The sequence below is a fragment of the Triturus cristatus genome, chromosome 10 (assembly GCF_964204655.1).
Source record: "Triturus cristatus chromosome 10, aTriCri1.1, whole genome shotgun sequence".
NCBI lineage: Eukaryota > Metazoa > Chordata > Amphibia > Caudata > Salamandridae > Triturus > Triturus cristatus.
This window is the reverse complement of record NC_140593.1, coordinates 509887353-509907784: the sequence shown is the minus strand read 5'-3', so window position 1 is coordinate 509907784 and position 20432 is coordinate 509887353.

The following is a 20432-nucleotide window of genomic DNA, read 5'->3' as shown; positions in this document are numbered from 1 at the left end:
GCCCCATGCACCCAGCTGGACAATGCCAAGTCACAGGCCACAGAAAACACCAACACAAGACACGGTAAGCCGGATGGCGGGAGTGTGGGCCCCAAAAATCACATAGTGCAACTCAGAAGCAGACAACAATGCCCTCTGCCCATATGGCCTAGGTCACAGCCAAACAAACAGTGTGTCCCCACACAGGAAAGACTTGCCAGCAAATGGCGGATGCCTTGCATTAAGACATGGGGGTGAAGGCACGTTTTTGCACATGACAGCAGCTAATGAACATCCAACACTGTGAAAGAGTGGCAGCACACACCACCACAGCAGCAGCGCAGACACAGACACTACGCCCAATGGGTGCCTGGAGATCAGAAACAAACTCACATGAACAAGCCAAGGACCATTCAAAGATCTGCAAAAAGTGTGTGCCTAGGAAGCTGGGCTGAGGTGACAGAGGGTGACACACAGAGGGAGGGAGAGGGGGAGAGAGAGGGAGGGAGACACAGGGAGACGGACAGAGGGAGGAGGCTGACACAGGGAGGGAGGGAGAGGGGGACAGAGAGGGAGTGAGAAAGGGAGACACAGGGAGACCAATTCACCCTTGGGGGGTGTGGGAATGTCTGCTTGTCAGCAGGTGGACTGCGTGCATTTAGACAAGGGTGGCCAGTGCCTGAATCCCCCTCTCTTCTCCATGGCAAAACACTGGGCCATGTCTCAACCTGTGCACGAGCACAACGCCGGCTACCTGCATTATATAAGTGTGTGGAACAACTCCATGTGCCCACGTACAGTGCAACACGGAAGGCGCCAATGCATGGCTTGCCACACCTGCTCACTCCACTGCTGACTGCAGTCACAATTGACGCAGCAAATAAGACTGTGCCACACATAGGTAAAGTCTCAAAAGCTGTGGCCAAGGGACATACCCATGCACAAGTACACTGTGAGTGGAATGCAAGACATATCCAAATACCCAGAGGAAATGTGCCAACTTAGAAACTAATGAAACATGGATGTTGCATGGAACAAAAATAACATTGTCTCTCTCACACACAGGTCAACGTCATGGATCACCCCCCAACACTGGGGGGGAAGACTCACAGGACCCGGCTCTGCGGGATGACGATCCCACCGGCAGCGACGACTCTCACCACTCTGTGGACGACCCCGACCAACCTGGCCCCTCTGGTGTCCAACCACCTGCAGCACCTGCGTCAGGTACAACTGGGCCAACCACCACCCCCACTCCTGCCACATCCCAGGAGACACCCAGGATCCCTGCCCCACCACCACAATGCAGCCAGGCTGACCAGGAGGGACACGGTGTACCGGGCACCCAGGAGGGGGCAGGCGACAACGCTAATGCCACCCCTCAGGGGTCCCGGAGACCCGATGTGCCCACGAGGGCAGGCCAGGTGCAAGTGGGCAGGGGTGGTGGGAGTGGAGGACGGCGGAGGCGCGAGCCTGACCAGTTGGCTGCGGAACCGGTATATTCCCATGTCAGAAACATCCTGGACACATACCGGCAGGACACCACGGGCATGGCCCAGGTTGTGTCCACCCTCAACGAGATGAAGGGGACCCTCGAGGAGATCAAGACCCAGCAGGCCCAGCAACATGCGGAGCAACATGCCTGTCTACTGCGACACCAAGGGCGGATGGAGGACAGACAGGCTGAGCTCATGACGGTGTTCACGGGAATTCACCGTACACTCCGTCGGATGGCCGACAACATGGGCAACCCTCCCTGTGCCACCAGGCGAAGAACATCACCACCCACAGGGAAGGATCAGGAGGAGGAGGAGACATCCGACGGAGCATCCCAAACATCGTCACGGCCTGCTTCTGAGGGTTCCCGCAGGAGGGCGGGTCGTCCACGGAAAAGACCGTGAGGGTCGGCGCAACAGCGCCATCTCCCAGGACACCTGGCCTGGCACCTGGCCCACTGGACCAACAGCAGCACATCAGCAAAAGACATTCTCTGCCACATGGACTTGCTGGTCACTGTCTGACCAATGTTGACAAAGACTGTGGCATGGACTCTGATGATTTCCAATGGCAAGGACACCAACTCCCCCAGTGAACTTTGGATTCCACACACCCGGAAAGCCCCTCATGTCATACCCCCCCCACGTACCTCAACCCAAATAAAAACTTACACGATAAAGAGATGATGCCTACATTTTGCATTATTACCTTACATGTGTCTTGTAAAGTCTAACCATGCCTGAGTTCTCATATGACTTCAACCATCCATACCCTGGGGCCTGAGTCTGGCACAGGACACACATGGGTCACAATGTATTAGGCAAGACAGACATGGAGCACCATACACACCCGTGATGGGCCCAACCAGCTGAGGGGGTGGCCGCACAACCGTGCCGACAGACATATTGAGTACAGCGACATTCATGCGCAGAGGTCAGGGATCATGTGTCCTGGGGGGCACCCAGGTATGTGTAGACAGGTGGCAGAACCATGTACTGCAAGCTTGAGTCAGGTGGATGCAGAGAATGGTGGCCTGGCCAACGTTGGATGCATGGGGATGGCACATGTCACAATACCCACACAGTCATGGACATCATGCACAATACAGAGTCTAATCCCACACAAACAGCTTGCATCTTGCTACTCTACACATAGACACATAGCCACTATCACGGAAAACCATGCCAGACATGCCGTATGCACCGTGGCAACACACCAGCATTGACTGAGAAGAGGCACCTTGGAGGCATAGGGACACCTTTATTAGTCATGTATTCGGGAATGCAGAGGCAACTCGGAGTACACATACACAGGTCATGTGGAGTTACATGTGGGTCCAACACTGGAACCCCCCTTCTGCAGCACAAATGCGTGATAGCCATGGAACTGGCACACAAGTGTCGGGTAACAGCTAAACACCCCCTGCTGCTCACGGAGAGGCTGCCATACACCATTGATCCTCTGATGTGGAAGTCCCACACCATGTCAAGCCAATGCAAACCGTATGTGTCCGAGGGCAGTGTCACACACATTGATGCCATCATCACAATCCACTATCCCATCACAGATGACTGTCAACAAGTCTGACCATCTATTCAGGTGTACCCAGCTACATGTAATGTGTCCCATGGTGATGCGACATGTCTGCAGAGGAACCAAACATTGACAGGGGCAGTGTGCAAACATCGTAAACAACTGCCACACCCAATACACCCCTGATGCATCCCTTACCCTAAGGAGACTTCCAAGCTTGTCCGTGCGTGTAACGCTGAGTCAGCACACGATGACGTGTCCATGAGGAATAGCAGTGCCACAACAATGCAACCAGCAGACGGCATGCGCAAGTACCTGGGGATGAGAGACACACAAGAAGTCAGCCACAAAAAGCACAGCCACTTGCATGTGCATGTACTCGACACATGTAAGGATGACAACATGCTAGGTCACAATTATGACTGTGGAAATACACTCATCACTGGCACCATCACTCGAGTGACACATCCACACACACCTCTGACTCACGTGGCATACATGCAGATGGACACACACATCGCAACACATGCCACACAGGGACCAATGCGTGCACACTCAGACACTGGTACTCACCACTAAGCAAAGAAGTCGCGTATGAGCCGACTCCGAATGTCCTCTTGTGGAACCACATCCTCCACATCACTAGCCCCATTGCCAAGCCCTTCGTCCTCCACGGGTGGATGGTCCTGATCATCTTGATCCAGGATGAGTGGCACAGCTTTCTCAACTGACATGTTGTGCAGCATGCAGCAGACCATGAAGATTTTGCAGACCTTCGCCGGGGCATATGGGAGGGCGCCGCCGGTCTTGTGGAGGCATCTGAATCGGCTCTTCAGGAGGCCAAATGTCCTCTCTATCACTCGCCTTGTCCGGCCATGGGCGGTGTTGTAGCGGAGCTGGGCCGGCGTGCTGGGGTTGCGGAGAGGTGTGATCAGCCATGGCATGTTGGGATAGCCAGCGTCCCCTACATGGAAACCACATGGACATAAGTAGGACAGGAGAAGCGGCCATGCTGGAAGTCTACGCAAAATACAGGACAGACAGAGTGTACCCACCAACAACACATGCTCGTTCATTGCGCAGCTGCGTCATCATTTCAGGCACCCTGCTACGCCTCATGATGTAGGCATCGTGTGCTGATCCTGGAAAACGAGCACAGACATGTGACATCACCATGTTGGACAGACACACCACAAGGGCATTGATGGAGTGGTAGTGTTTGCGATTCCTGTACGCTACCTCCTGTGCCTGTGGGGGTACCAAAGCCACATGTGTCCCATCTATGGACCCAATGACATGGGGCATCCCTCCCAGGGCATAGAATCCACGCTTGACCCCAGTCAACTGGTCAGGAGTTGGGAAATGGATGAACTCATCCAGGTGAAGCAACATGGCCTCTAAGAAATCATGCAGCACACGGCTGAACATGCTCTGGGACATGCCACCAACATGAGCTATGGTATATTGAAAGGTACCCGTGGCAAGAAAATGTAGGGCTGCCATTACCTTCAGCTTGGGTGTCAGTGCCGTAGGATACCTGTGCAGTGGTTGCAGGTGTGGTGCCAGCCTTGCCGTCAACTCCTCAATCAACGGTTGGGGGAAGCGGTAGCAGCGTATACAGTCATTCTCCCGCATGTCAGCCAAGTCCGGAATTGGTCGGGGAAGAGGCGGCGCTCTGCAGTAATTTGGAAGTGACAAGGAGGAGTGAGTGCACTACAACAACAATTTATATGTACTGAGCACATGTTAATCTGTCAATACACATATGCTACATACGGAGTCAGGTATGTGCTACATGCCCTGGACACGTATGGCTGCCAGGTGACACTCCTACCAAGACCCAGCTACACACGGAGATTGTGAACCTCCACATGCCATGGCATGGGACTAGCTGTGTCCCAGTGTAAGTGAACAGCCAGACGCAACACAGGAGTGACATACATCAACACATCAGCAGAAGTAGGATGTCGATTGCAGAGACAGGTAGTGGAACACTAGAGCCACAGGTCACATGACATTACACTAGGACAGCCCACACACCTTGCCATTAAGGTGTACATGTAATGACTCACCAGACATACATTGAGAGGATGCAGACAGGTCCTTGTTATGCTACTCCATGTCCCATGCATACATACGCACCTCACATCCGATACCACATGTGGCCTGGGGTGCGTAACAGTGTGCCATGTCCATCTACACACAGACACATGTTGGTCACTGCAACAGCTGATGCTTTTGAGGGAACACCAACATCAAGCTAATGGGAACACACCACACATACATGACATAGACACATCGTGCACCGTGGGTAGTCACATGTCTGGTGTGGTAACCCCTGTAGCGGGCATCAGGGGACACTTGCGTGTGTTGTTGACTGTGCCATGCCAGTGACGCTCATCCCAAGTGTGCAGTACGACATGCACACATGTCAAAGGAGTTAAGGGCATGCCTGGCACATATTGCACCGTCACACATAACATCTGTACACATCTCATCATACATCTATTGCCTTCTCGACTCAGGAGTAATGTGCCACATCACAGCCTTTCACACCTGTGCCCCACACATGTAGTACTGCCCAGACAATGCCTTGATGTCATCCATGGACAAGTATGTCAGCTCTATTCCTTCCTGTGTGCTGCCTGTCACCACTGTGATGTGTGAAAGGCACCGTACATTCGCTCTGAGGGCCTGTGTACGTTCCCTATCACTATGGGAGTGCTGCCGTAGGCCTACCCATAGTGATAGTGAGCGTACGCGCGCGTGTACGGTCCGTATCACTATGGGTACGCATACGCGAGCACACCCATAGTGATAGTGAGCGTACGCACGTGTGTACGGTCCGTATCACTATGGGTACGCATACGCGAGCACACCCATAGTGATACGGACCGTACACACGCCTGTACGCTCACTATCACTATGGGTGTGCTCGTGTATGCGTACCCATAGTGATATGGACCGTACACACGCCTGTACGGTCCGTATCACTATGGGTACGCATACGCCAGCACACCCATAGTGATACGGACCGTACGCGCGTGTACGGTCCGTATCACTATGGGTACGCATACGCCAGCACACCCATAGTGATACGGACCGTACGCGCGTGTAAGGTCCGTATCACTATGGGTACGCATACGCCAGCACACCCATAGTGATACGGACCGTACACACGCGCGTACGCTCACTATCACTATGGGTGTGCTCGCGTATGCGTACCCATAGTGATACGGAGCGTACACACGCCTGTACGGGCCATTGCTATGTATTTGGGGTGCCCTAGGGCCCCGGAACGCACCGTACCTGTGTGTGAATCTCCAAATACATAGGGGACACATGAGGGACAAGTATAAAGGCCTACATGCATGCTGGTTGTCATGGAGACCAAGTTTAAAGTATGAATTTTTTTCTGCAGGTGCACAGCAAAAGTCAGTTTGAATGAATCTACTTTGTTGCAATGTGGTTCTGGAGTTGACATCATGCTCAAGAAAAAAAACAATAAAAACCCACTGACTGTGCTAGGTTTGAAGGGATTGGAGGAAACATAGGATGCAAATGTGAGTGACCAATCACTCTGTACTCCTGTGCATGAAACAGGCCAGCAAGGCAGATATAAGGCAGCCAGGTCCCATGAGAGAGCACTTGCCTGCACATCTTTGGATTCTACGACCCAGCTGCTGCTCCTGATTCCCTGGAACCATGTCAAGGTCTGTGGAGAGGGCACAGCCTTTCACCCTGGAGGAGAACCTGGCATTGCTGGATGTGATCCTCCCACAGTACCCCCTGCTGTATGGGCGACCAGGATATCAGGTGAGTGCAGAGTCCACTAGCACAGACTGTGTCCCTTTTTTGTGACTGTGACTTCTGGCATTGTGTCCAGGTGTGACACACATGCAATGTACTGTAGGGTTCCATGTCAGTTGGCACTGATGCTGAGTCCAGACATGAGAGTTAGTCTCTCAAGTGTCATGCCTTACAGCACGCATGTCCTATGTTGTGGCCTGTGACATGATGTGCATGAGTGTGCGATACGCATAGTGCAGGGATGGTGGCGTGTGTTGCAGTCATTCCCATTCAGGACCATGGAGTTGTGTGGCCACTACTGTCCCCTGGGGCATATTTTCCTATGTGTCATGTGTGTCATCACAAAATGTGGACACTCTCAGTGTCTACAGCATAGGTTGTGCTCTGTGCCATTGTCCCCTGGCACCATGTATATTGACGTAAAATGTAGTACAAGTGTCCACTGTACAGCTTGACCTGATTTTCCTTGTTCATACTCACGGTGGCCAGTGCCTGTGTGTCTTGTTACAATCATCTGATGATGACCATTTGTACATGATTATTTGGACAGGCGCACCTTGGGTATTTTGTGTCCAATCTTGCATTTATCCAGCCCATGTGTATTTCACCCAGACTAAGAGATGTAAGTGCTTCCTGTGTCTCAACAAATTGTCTCATGTAGGGGGTGGTTGGTGAGGGCAAAGCCTACATGTCAAAACCTGATATCTCCTTGCTAGGTCTGGCCAGTGTGTGATGTTTGTCTGGACATAGACTCAAGGTGCACTGAGCCAGTCATGGTGGACATGTTTTCAGTATTACCTATGCAGCATGTGCCTAAAGTTCATGGATATGGTCCCTGCTCATCCCTATTTTCGGCAACGCTGTGTGGTGCAGATGCAGTGCTGGATTGTCCCCAGAGCCTGGCTCCTCTGTCAAAATCCATTTCATGTCATTTGCTATTGTGTCATGCTCTCCATAGTTTTTCAGTGGCATGGTGGGTCAACCAACTGTGTGTTGCAGGGCCTACATATGTACCTTGTTTTGTAGATGTTACTCATCTTTCTTTTCAGGCTATGCACTGTAACCTATGTAGATTGGACTCATGTGACATATGTATACAGGTGTCTGATTCATTGCTGTCTCTTCACCTTGCCCACAGCATCGTCGGGGGACACGGAGGGAGACATCAGCACAGACGGAGCGGAGGGACCGAGCACCAGTGCCAGCGGTGACATCTTGGCTGGCACATCGAGTGGAACTGAGGCGGAGGGGAGTGAGGCCGAGGACCTGTCCACTGCCACCACAGAATATGAAGCTGACGGGTCCGAGGATGAGCTCTCCGAGTGGGCGGAGGCTGCACCACCAGCTGACAGCGGCACAACATCTCTCCCCGCCCCCTCCATTGCCATCAGCCGCCTCCCACTTGCTCGTGTCCCTTCCCAGCGTGCCCAGTCACCACATGTCTCCTTCCTGCCAGGCACCGCACCCCCTGCCCCTGTCTCCACTGCTGCCGCCAATGCCGAGTCTGTGGACATCCAGCGGCAGTTGCAGGTTGGTCAGGCTGCGATGCTTAATGTCCTCCATGGCCACAGCCAAGTGCTGAACAACATAGAGGCATACTTGGAGGGCATTTTCTCATCGCAGGCTGACCAACGCAACTTGCTGAGGTCCATTGACTCGACACTGACTGCAGCAGTCCAACCCCCTACCCCTGACCCATCCACACTTCCCACTCCCATGCCTGTCCCACGTACACCCAGACGTCAGCATGCACCCACCACAACAGACACAGGCACCACACCAGCAGGGAAGGTCAAACGCACATCTCCTGGCACGCACACACAGGGTGAAGTAGGCACACCCACTGGGTCGGGGAGCAAACGTAAGGCACGCAGCCAGAGTGGGAGTCCACATTCCACAAAATCCACTCCCTCCAAATCCCCTCCCCTCAGCTCTCCTGGCCACAAATCCAGCAAAGACTCTTTCATGGCCGCTCTGTCCCTGAGCTCCACAGTGACACCACCCCGCAAGCGGTCAAAGGAGTCCCCGGTCAGGGTGGTTGAGTCCCCGCCACCCTGTCCACACCCTCCCCCAGTGGCGCTGCGACCCATCCCTCCGACCCCCCCCCCTCCTTGGGGCTTGTGGTTCCTTCGGGTGCAGGGGAGTCGCTGGAGGACCTTGCTAAGGTGTGCAGCGCCATCCTGACCTCCGCCTTTGGCGCTGCCCCACCCCCTGTGGTGGAGTCCACCGTCCCTGCACCCACGACACCTACCCTTCGCCCTCATGTCCCTGCGGTGCCTGGTCCTTCCCCCCCACATGATGCCCCCCCCCCTCTGGAAGACAAAGGAGTCTGACTGTGCAGGCAAGCTAGGGGACACGCGTCCCACTGTGTCCCCCACCTGGATTTGAACTTTGGATTGCCCTATGGGCATTGTACATTTTGAACTTTCAAGGGACAAACAGAAATTTGGATGCTGAATAAAGCAATTTCTTTTTCCTTAGTACACTACTGTCTGTCTGGTATTGCTGTTGGTGGACCTGCTCCATTATTTTGGGTGGTGATAATGTGTTGGGTGTGTGGGAATTGAAGTCTTGTGCTGGTCATAAGGTGGACCTTGGTATCTGTGTGCCATCACAAGCTGTTGGCTACATAACTTTGTTCATGTAAGCAGTTACTGCATGGTGACATCGTCCCAAGGTGTGTTCCTTTCTCTGTGTAACCTGACATCTTCCCTGCAGGGTCATTCCAATATGTGGTGCTGAGCTGTGTCTACATTGGCTTGGTGTGTGACTGACTCGTTAGACTTGGGCCATGCATGCTGAGCGATGTCTCCACCTGCATCATTCGTGGCGTCCTTGGTGGTCACTGTACTTGTGTATGTAGACTGTTGTCATGACTTCATGTGGACATGTTTTCTTTTCTGCGCTATGCATGTGTATACTCCCAGCCTCGCACATATGTGGTACATGTACTGCAGGATCTGTGTGCACCTGACTGACATTAGTGGGCATTGGATCTGTGGGTACTCCACCCTTTTCTTTGCAGGGGCACTGCTGTGAGTGTTAGGCACCCACCCCTCCTGTGTCTGGGCACTGCTGTGAGTGTTAGGCACCCACCCCTCCTGTGTCTGGGCACTGCTGGGAGGACTCTGCACACACCCCTCCTGTGTCTGGGCACTGCTGTGAGTGTTAGGCACCCACCCCTCCTGTGTCTGGGCACTGCTGGGAGTGTTCAGCACCCACCCCTCCTGTGTCTGGGCACTGCTGGGAGGACTCTGCACACACCCCTCCTGTGTCTGGGCACTGCTGGGAGGACTCTGCACACACCCCTCTTATGACTGGGCACTGCTGGGAGGACTATGCACACACCCCTCCTGTGTCTGGGCACTGCTGGGAAGACTCTGCACACCCCCCTCTTATGACTGGGCACTGCTGGGAGGACTCTGCACACAACCCTCCTGTGTCTGGGCACTGCTGGGAGGACTCTGCACACACCCCTCCTGTGTCTGGGCACTGCTGGGAGGACTCTGCACACACCCCTCTTATGACTGGGCACTGCTGGGAGGACTCTGCACACACCCCTCCTGTGTCTGGGCACTGCTGGGAGGACTCTGCACACACCCCTCTTATGACTGGGCACTGCTGGGAGGACTCTGCACACAACCCTCCTGTGTCTGGGCACTGCTGGGAGGACTCTGCACACACCCCTCCTGTGTCTGGTCACTGCTGGGAGGACTCTGCATACACCCCTCTTATGACTGGGCACTGCTGGGAGGACTCTGCACACACCCCTCCTGTGTCTGGGCACTGCTGGGAGGACTCTGCACACACCCCTCTTATGATTGGGCACTGCTGGGAGGACTCTGCACACAACCCTCCTGTGTCTGGGCACTGCTGTGAGTGTTAGGCACCCACCCCTCCTGTGTCTGGGCACTGCTGGGAGGACTCTGCACACACCCCTCTTATGACTGGGCACTGCTGGGAGGACTCTGCACACACCCCTCCTGTGTCTGGGCACTGCTGGGAGGACTCTGCACACACCCCTCTTATGACTGGGCACTGCTGGGAGGACTCTGCACACAACCCTCCTGTGTCTGGGCACTGCTGTGAGTGTTAGGCACCCACCCCTCCTGTGTCTGGGCACTGCTGTGAGTGTTAGGCACCCACCCCTCCTGTGTCTGGGCACTGCTGGGAGGACTCTGCACACACCCCTCTTATGTCTGGGCACTGCTGGGAGGACTCTGCACACACCCCTCCTGTGTCTGGGCACTGCTGGGAGGACTCTGCATACACCCCTCTTATGACTGGGCACTGCTGGGAGGACTCTGCACACACCTCTCCTGTGTCTGGGCACTGCTGGGAGGACTCTGCACACACCCCTCTTATGACTGGGCACTGCTGGGAGGACTCTGCACACAACCCTCCTGTGTCTGGGCACTGCTGTGAGTGTTAGGCACCCACCCCTCCTGTGTCTGGGCACTGCTGGGAGGACTCTGCACACACCCCTCTTATGACTGGGCACTGCTGGGAGGACTCTGCACACACCCCTCCTGTGTCTGGGCACTGCTGGGAGGACTCTGCACACACCCCTCTTATGACTGGGCACTGCTGGGAGGACTCTGCACACAACCCTCCTGTGTCTGGGCACTGCTGTGAGTGTTAGGCACCCACCCCTCCTGTGTCTGGGCACTGCTGTGAGTGTTAGGCACCCACCCCTCCTGTGTCTGGGCACTGCTGGGAGGACTCTGCACACACCCCTCCTGTGTCTGGGCACTGCTGGGAGGACTCTGCACACACCCCTCTTATGTCCGGGCACTGCTGGGAGGACTCTGCACCCAACCCTCCTATTTCAGGATATGTACGCTTAGAACATACATGGGTGTGGGTTCGCTCCATGCATACGCGGGTGGGGGTACGGTCCGTACGTACACTGTTGGGGTGGGGGTACGCTCCATACATACGCGGGTGAGGGTACGGGCCGGACATGCACGGTTGGGGTGGGGGTACGGGCCGTACATACACTGTTGGGGTGGGGGTATGCTCCATACATACACGGGTGTCAAGAATTCCTGTCATACAAGGGAAACACGCCCTTATGTAAACAGGAGAGCTGTTACATAACTCAAGGGAAACACGCCCTTATGTAAACAGGAGAGCTGTTACATAACTCAAGGAAAACACGCCCTATAAAGGGAGGAACCGGGAGGTACAAGGCTGTCGGATATTGTGTTTACACCGACGTACCTGCTTCGTGAAGAGCAGTGTTCCGGAGTGGTGCTCCAGTAAGGCAAGAACGGAGGTAGGTCGAGTCGTTACTCCCTGGGCCGTGTCTTGCCCCATCGTCACCTGTGAAGGACCCGGAAGCTCTACCGGTCAACCATTGAGCTTCGCTTTTTGACTCGGCTGAGTCCAAGCGCAGTGGCGCTTTTGCTGGTTGGAGTCGTAACTCCCAGCCCGACCAGAGGCACAGGGACTGCCAGCTGTAACGCACACCAGGAGGTGTTTGCCGCGTTACAGACTCGGAAGTCCACAGGATCGATCGAGCGGCTGCTCTCGGTTCAGTCTTCTTGCTTGTGCTTGGGGTATCGGTGACGCATCACCAGGAGGTGACTCCGCGTCCCGGTGCAGTCTGAGGAAGAGGTTGAGCGGCTGCTCCCTTCAGGTAGAGACCCCGGCTGGGTGTTTCCCTGACTCCTCGATTCTCCCCAACACTCTTCGTGCCCCTCACAGCCTACCGATTGGCATTGTCGGCCATTTCATTTCTGCCCTCTGTTGGCATACGCCGGGATCGGCGTATATGCAGAGGACGGTTAGGACCATCCGTGCTGTGGGCTGGTAACGTACTTAGCCTGGAGGATTCCAGTGACTATAACTTTTGTTTGTTCTTTGTATTTTATTTGCCTTCATTAAAAGAACTAACCCTTCACAAGTGGTTGCGTCCTCATTGTCGTGTCTGTTAAACGATCCTGAGACGTTCAGGGCGTTACAGCGGGTGAGGGTACGGGTCGTACATACACGGTTGGGGTGGGGGTACGCTCCATACATACGCGGGTGAGGGTACGGGTCGTACATACACAGTTGGGGTGGGGGTACGCCCCATACATACGCGGGTGAGGGTACGGGTCGTACATACACGGTTGGGGTGGGGGTATGCTCCATACATACGCAGGTGAGGGTACGGGTCGTACATACACGGTTGGGGTGGGGGTACGCTCCATACATACGTGGGTGAGGGTACGGGTCGTACATACACGGTTGGGGTGGGGGTATGCTCCATACATATGCGGGTGAGGGTACGGGTCGTACATACAGGGTTGGGGTGGGGGTACGCTCCATACATACACGGGTGAGGGTACGGGTCGTACATACACGGTTGGGGTGGGGGTACGCTCCATGCATACGGGGTGGGGGTACAGTTCGTACGTACACTGTTGCCATGGAGGGTACGCTCCATGCATACGGGGGTGGGGGTACGGTTCGTACATACACTGTTGGCATGGGGGGTGCGCTCCATGCATACGGGGGTGGGGGTACGGTTCGTACGTACACTGTTGGGATGGGGGTACGCTCCATGCATACGGGGGTGGGGGTACGGTCCGTACGTACACTGTTGGCATGGGGGTACGCTCCATACATATGGGGGTGGGGGTACGGTCCGTACGTACACTGTTGGCATGAGGGGTACGCTCCATGCATACGGGGGTTGGGGGTATGGTTCGTACGTACACTGTTGCCATGGGGGGTACGCTCCATGCATACGGAGGTGGAGGTACAGTTCGTACGTACACTGTTGCCATGGGGGGTACGCTCCATGCATACGGGGGTGGGGGTACGGTTCGTACGTACACTGTTGGGATGGGGGGGTACGCTCCATGCATACGAGGGTGGGGGTATGGTCCGTACATACACTGTTGGCATGGGGGGTACGCTCCATGCATACGGGGTGGGGGTACGGTCCGTACGTACACTGTTGGCATGGGGGGTACGCTCCATGCATACGGGGGTGGGGGTACGGTTCGTACATACACTGTTGGGATGGGGGTACGCTCCATGCATAAGGGGGTGGGGGTACGGTCCGTACGTACACTGTTGGGATGGGGGTACGCTCCATGCATACGGGGGTGGGGGTACGGTTCGTACGTACACTGTTGGGATGGGGGTACGCTCCATGCATACGGGGTGGGGGTACGGTCCGTACGTACACTGTTGGGATGGGGGTGCGCTCCATGCATACGGGGGTGGGGGTACGGTCCGTACGTACACTGTTGGCATGGGGGGTACGCTCCATGCATACGGGGGTGGGGGTACGGTTCGTACGTACACTGTTGGCATGCGGGGTACGCTCCATGCATACGGGGTGGGGGTACGGTCCGTACATATCCGTAGCCACGCTGTGGAATGCTTGTGCGGGCCGTACCCGGGCCTTTGCCACGTGGGTACAGCCATCCCCCCATTGTTGGGGTGACGTAGGTGTGGGCGTGGTACGACTCGTACCCACGCTCTTAAGGCGTGGGTACGGGACGTACCTGTATTGTTGTGTTACCGGTTCTCGTCGTCAACCACTTCCGTTGTGGCGGACGCTGGCTTTGCTGGACACGCCCCACCCCCTCGTAGTGACCAGGGCCTGGGGGTCAGGTATGTCCAGGGCATGTGTGCTGTGTGACTTGGGTGGGGGTTTTGTGGCCTGCCCCTGCTCCTGCCCCCCCCCCCTTTCCCCCCTCCCTTTGTTGTTCTGACCTTCTGCGGCGCCTGCGTCGGAACCTGTAGAGGAGGTCGACTGCTATGAGGGCCGGGATGACACGTAGGTTCGGGTCCATGTCTGTCCGTCGCGTGCAGGTACTCCTTGTTCGCGTCGTCCTGATTTCCTGGCAGTTTTTGGCTGCCGGAAAATATTCTCCGTGCGGGATGACATCGGTGCGAATCGTACTTCCTGGTTCGTGAATGGCAGGCTGCGTGCGTCCCGACGTCACCTCGGCGCTTTCCCGGATCACATTTGTATGTATATTTTCGGCGGTCGGTGTTTTGTACGAATCGTACGGAAATAGTATTTCCGTGCGAATCGTACTTCCATGTTTGTATCTTGTTCCGACCGGGTACGCGTCGGACGGGGAATATGCTCCGTCCGACGGTTCGTACCCGGTTTTTACAGGATCGTAATCGGCACCTCGATATGCAGTAAATATTACATGGATTGTGCGAGGCGACAGAGAAGAGCATCATGTTAGGCCAACTGCCCAAGCCATTTCCCCCATACCTTGGCGTTTTTCCGGGGGCACCCAGGGGCTTCATAGATCACCCACTCCTGCTGGGCACACCAGTCCACCCCCTCCTCCATGTAGCCAGGGTGGAAGGTTTACTAGCCAACCATTGTGAAGCAATGCCGCGCTTGGCCACTAGAAGGGGCTGTTCCCAAGAAGGACCTTTCAGCCCTTGTACCCCCTGTCCCTTCGAGCACCCCAAGTAAAATCAGTGTGGGTGACATGGGAATCCCCCAGCCCAGAACCCCAGATAGTAACCTAATCACTCCTGTTAATTAGGTAAATAGGACCTCACAGGCCCAGACTATGTGGTAAAAATCTGCTGTCTCCATGCTGCATCAGAGGCAGGTGGGGGTGGGCCGAAGACCGGCCCTATGCAGGCGGTACGGAGAGAGGTAAACAAAGTAGAGATAGTTAGTTTGGATGAGGTGCAGCCTGGCTGATGTAGTTAGTTCCCATGGGGCCATTAATGCATTCCTCCAGTTTTCATCCTCCATGGGTCCTACCCATTCCTCCCATCAGTTCCTGAGGTCGTCCAGTGTCCCGGGTGAGTTTATAATGAGTGTATGATAGATCTGAGAGATCCCCCCTTTACCCAAGTGACCCATCAATAGTTTGGCCTCCAGCGGACTGAACTCTGGCAGGGGGCTGGGAAGAGAGAGTGGACAGCAAGCACGTTTCTAAGCTGAACATACTTGTAAAACTGGGAGGGTGCGAGGTGATATGTCTGCTGCAAATCATGAAAGGACCTTATATGAGTCCCTGACCAGAGATTACCCAGCCTTGTGATGCCAATACAGTCCCAGAGTCGAAAGCCGCTATGGGACGCCGTTTCCCTCAACCGGTTGCCATTTCAGAGTGGAGTTTGTTGCATAAGCTTGAACCCCCAACGCACGTGTCGCATGGGCGATCTCCATGCCAAAAAAAACACAGGGTCACTGTAGGCAATGAGCAAGGGATCGGAGCTATGTAAAGCATACTTTTGATCTGGGAGAAAATCAGCCGTGTGAGCTCCACTCTGTACACGGGATCCGACCACCCCCTGTTGAATCACTCATGGATGATGAGCAAATAGGTAATAAAGATAAATGTTCGATATGCCCAGACCCCCATCATAAGGTCCCTGCTGGTAATGTGCGAGAGAGCAAAACGCGGTCTGGAGCCCTTTCACAAGAATGATGTCATGACCCTGTCTAGTGCCGATAACCAGGTCCGGGATAGTTGAAGAAGTAGGTTCTAAAAGGCGTACAAGAATCGTGGAAGGATCATCATCTTGTATAGGGCAATATGGCCTAAAATGTTGAGGGGGAGGGAACGCCACTTGGCGGGGTCTGATTTGGCTCTCTGCATCAGTGGTTGAAGATTAAGGGCCCATGTGAGGTCTGGGAGCAGAGTGATCCATATGCCTAGATACTTGAAGTTGAATCTGTGCAGGGGGGTCGTCTCCTGCCAATCGAAGCAATCCAGGAATGGCACGAGGAAAACCAATACAGATTTGGCGGGATTCAGGCTCAGGTCAGATACTTCTTCAAACCGCCCGAGCAATTGGAGGCAGCGGGGTCCACTCACTGCTGGTTGGGCCTAGTATAGCAGGAAGTCGTCCGCATGCAACGCAATGCGTTCTTCGTGGCCTGCTCCCCACCTCCCACCATTGAAATGAGGGTCTGCGCAGATGAGTGCAGCAAAAGGCTCCATCGCCAGGGCGAATAGGAGGTAGGACAGGGGGCAATGGCATAACAGGGAAAGCTTTAGAAAGGACTCTGTTGAGCAGAGCTCTAGCTGTGTGGTTTGCATATAAGGCCTTCACCATGCCCTGAAATCGGGGCCCGATACTAGTTCGGACGAGCACCAAGCTCAGGTTGCCCAAGTCCACCGAGTCGAAGGCCTTTCCTAAGTCGAGGAGAAGCAAGGCGAGATCGGACAGGCTGTGTCGCAGTTATAAGGCCACATGCAGTTATCTGATACATAAAGCCACACTGGTCCGGATGCACCAGAGTCATGATGAAGCGCTGGAGTCAATTCTCCAGAATCACGCCAAATATTTTGATGTCCCCATTGAGGTGCGAGATTGGACGATAGTCCGCACAGGAAGTGGAGGGGGGCTGCATCTTAGATATCACTACTATAGTTGTGGAGTCAGTCTCTGCGGGGAAGGAACCCTCCTACAGAACCTCCTGGTAGAACCACAAGAGGTGAGGGATACAAGCACTCGGAAGGTGCTGTAATATTCCATTGGGAACCCATCAGGACCTGGGGCCTGATTCACAGAACAAACTTAAGACAAAATCCTAAACTTAGTACCATTTTGGTATTCACAGAATGCACTTACTACTTCTGGTATTCACAGAATGAACTTACTACTTTTGCGATTCACAGAATAAACTTACTACTTTTGGTATTCACAGAATGGATTTACGACTACTAACTTTACGTCCGCACTCGGGCTGGAAATTCCGGCCCGGAGGCGGAGCTTCCGGCCCGGAGGTGGAGCTTCCGGCCCGGAGGCGGGGCTTCCGGGTCGGAGGGGGCTTCCGGGCCGGAGGCAGAGCTTCCGGCCCAGAGGTGGAGATTTTGGCCATGGCTAAATCTCCGCCACTGGCCGGAATCCCCACCTCCGGGCTGGAAGCTCCGCCTCCGGGCCCGAAGCTCCACCTCCGGGCCTGAAGCCCCGCCTCCGGGCCAGAAGCTCCGCCTCTGGGCCGGAATTTCCGGCCCGAGTGCGGACGTAAAGTTAGTAGTCGTAAATCCATTCTGTGAAAACCAAAAGTAGTAAGTTTATTCTGTGAATCGCAAAAGTAGTAAGTGCATTCTGTGAATACCAAAAGTAGTAAGTTTAGGATTTTGTCTTAAGTTAATTCTGTGAATCGGGCCCCTGGTGTTTTGCTGGGCTCTGCTCCGTACAGTGCATCGCCGGAACCCGTCAGGACCCAGTGTTTTGCCAGGCTCTGCTCCGGACAGTGCATTGCCGATTTCTTCAGCTATGAGGGGTTTGTCGAGGACAGGGATGTTTTCAGGGGGGGACAGCTTGGAGAGTGGAAGTGAATCGAGGAAGGCCTGAGTTGCCCTCTCGTCTCTAGTCACTGGTCTGGCATATAGGTTTTGGTAGTAAGATACAAAGGTCTGCGCTATCTCTGACAGAGAGGGCTGAGACTGGTCCTGGGCATCGAGAATCTCCGGAACTATCCCGTTGGCCTGTGCATGCGAGGCCAGCATGAAAAGTAATTTCACGTTTTTGTACCCCCAGCCATAAATTCAGGCCATTGTTGCCCTCCAAATGTGTTTGGCCACCTCCAGGGAATGTAGCTGAATCTCCTGACAAGACTCAGTCGGTGAGAGATTTCCCCCTGCGGGGCCATTCCAATTTGCTAATCTAACCCGAGAGCATGAGCCTCCAATTGAGTGATCAGGGCTGAACGCTCATGTTCTTTGCCCTTGATGTACATGTTTGGTGAAGCTTGCAACGTTGCTTTACTAGAAGACCATAGTGTACTTTCCTTCGCCACGGAGCCTAAATTAATCATAAAGAAGGCTTTGAGTTCGGAACGGAGGCTATGAGTGAAATCCTTGTCCTGAAGGTGCCAGGCATTCATGCACCACATAGGCTGCTGACCTCCCACTGGGTGTTACAGGCGCATCAAGAAGGGAGAGTGGTCTGAAATACTTGGGGCCAGAATCTGGATATGACCAGCTTCAGGCAGTCGGGGGCCGGCAGGAAAAAGAAGGTCTATCTGTGAGTGGATGTGATGAGCTGCGGAGGTGTGCATGAACTGCCAGGACATCTAGGCGTCACAAAGCCCACATGCTGCGGCCCAGTTGGTGAGACAGAGAGCGCTGAGCCAACGAGAAGTCGTGAAAGGACCAGAGCAGTCCACTGCAGGATCAGGAACGGCATTAAAATCGCCACCTATCACCGTAAAGCCCTGCTGAAGGTGGGTAAGGAGATGTGAGAGATCCCGAGAACACATGCGGTATATAGACGCTAATCAATAGCACCACTTGGCCCTCTTACTGGCCCTCTAGTTCGATGTAGCAACCCTGTGGGTCACGCATGACCTGAGTGACCCTCAGTGGAAAGGAGTGGTGTAACAATATGGCCACCCCCCTGGCCCCACATGAGAACCCTGCATGATAGACCCTATCACAGCACTTCCGTGCTGAGAAGGGGCAGAGTTCCCCTAAGAGGTGGGTCTCTTGCAGCATGAGGACTTCTGGGTGGTGTCGGTGTGCGAAAGCTAAGACAGCTGCGCATTTCATCCGGTCTAGCAGCCCATTAACATTCCATGACATAATCTTAAAGGTCATGTGTGTATGAGGTAAGTGTCTGTGTGGTAAGCAAGCAATGGTGTACCCCTGTGAGAGTCTTCCCCTTGGGGCTTTACCAGGTGTGTCTGTGGCCAAAAGGGAAAAGAGTTGCCCCAGAGCCAGAGGCGTAGCTAGAGCTTGTGGCGCCCGGGGCTATCCCTCAGATTGCCGCCCCTGGGGAGGCGGGGTTGCTGGGGAAAAAGGACGGCGAGCACTTGAAAGAGGTCCGAGAGACACATAGTATCGCCGCTAATAGTTACCTCGATCATGCGAGTTACATGCACATACATGACACGGTCCAAGGCTACACAGGTGAATACACCAGTGACTGGCAGTACAAAAGAGAACACACAGACTGCATGATCTATCTGGGGACTCAGAAAAACCGCATGTGACATCCATCAGAGGGCTGCGTGAATAATTACCTGGTAATCCCCTCAGCACAATGCAAACATGCACATACATGACACTGTTCAGGGATCCATCATCTACAGCTGACATTAAATGATCATTCATCATGGTCCCCCCATTAAAGCAGTGCACTTTGTGATCTGCATGGTACATGTTCTTTGCAGCAGGCACATTAACCCTCTGTGCTACCTTTCCAGGAGTCAACCCTTCCACTAGACAAAACTTCGATCTCTCTCTAGGAAGAACATTAATCACCGAAGTTATCATGACATTTTTATTGTTTCTGAAAATTTCTGCAGGTCAGGAAGAGGAGGCAGCAAGTTATTTTTGAACCATAATATACTTTCAAACACTACGCACCCACCCGAAATAGGTACCCAGTGCGGTCACACTGTTCGCATCGCCCTAACCTGCTCAAGGTTCATGTGACCTCAATGACAGAGTCACAGCGACTGGATCACTGTTGGTCTAGGGTGTGCTGCTTTGTAGGCCTGCCCGCAAGACTGGAGATTAACTTCAGTATGGATTGTGGTGGACAGGCCTTCAAGGTTAACCCACAATTGACACCACTAGGGTACACCTGCTTGTGCTAAGACATCAAGCCTTTTAAGGTCTAATGGGGCCTTCTAAGGTCTAGCATGGGAATGTGCTCCCTCAGTAGAG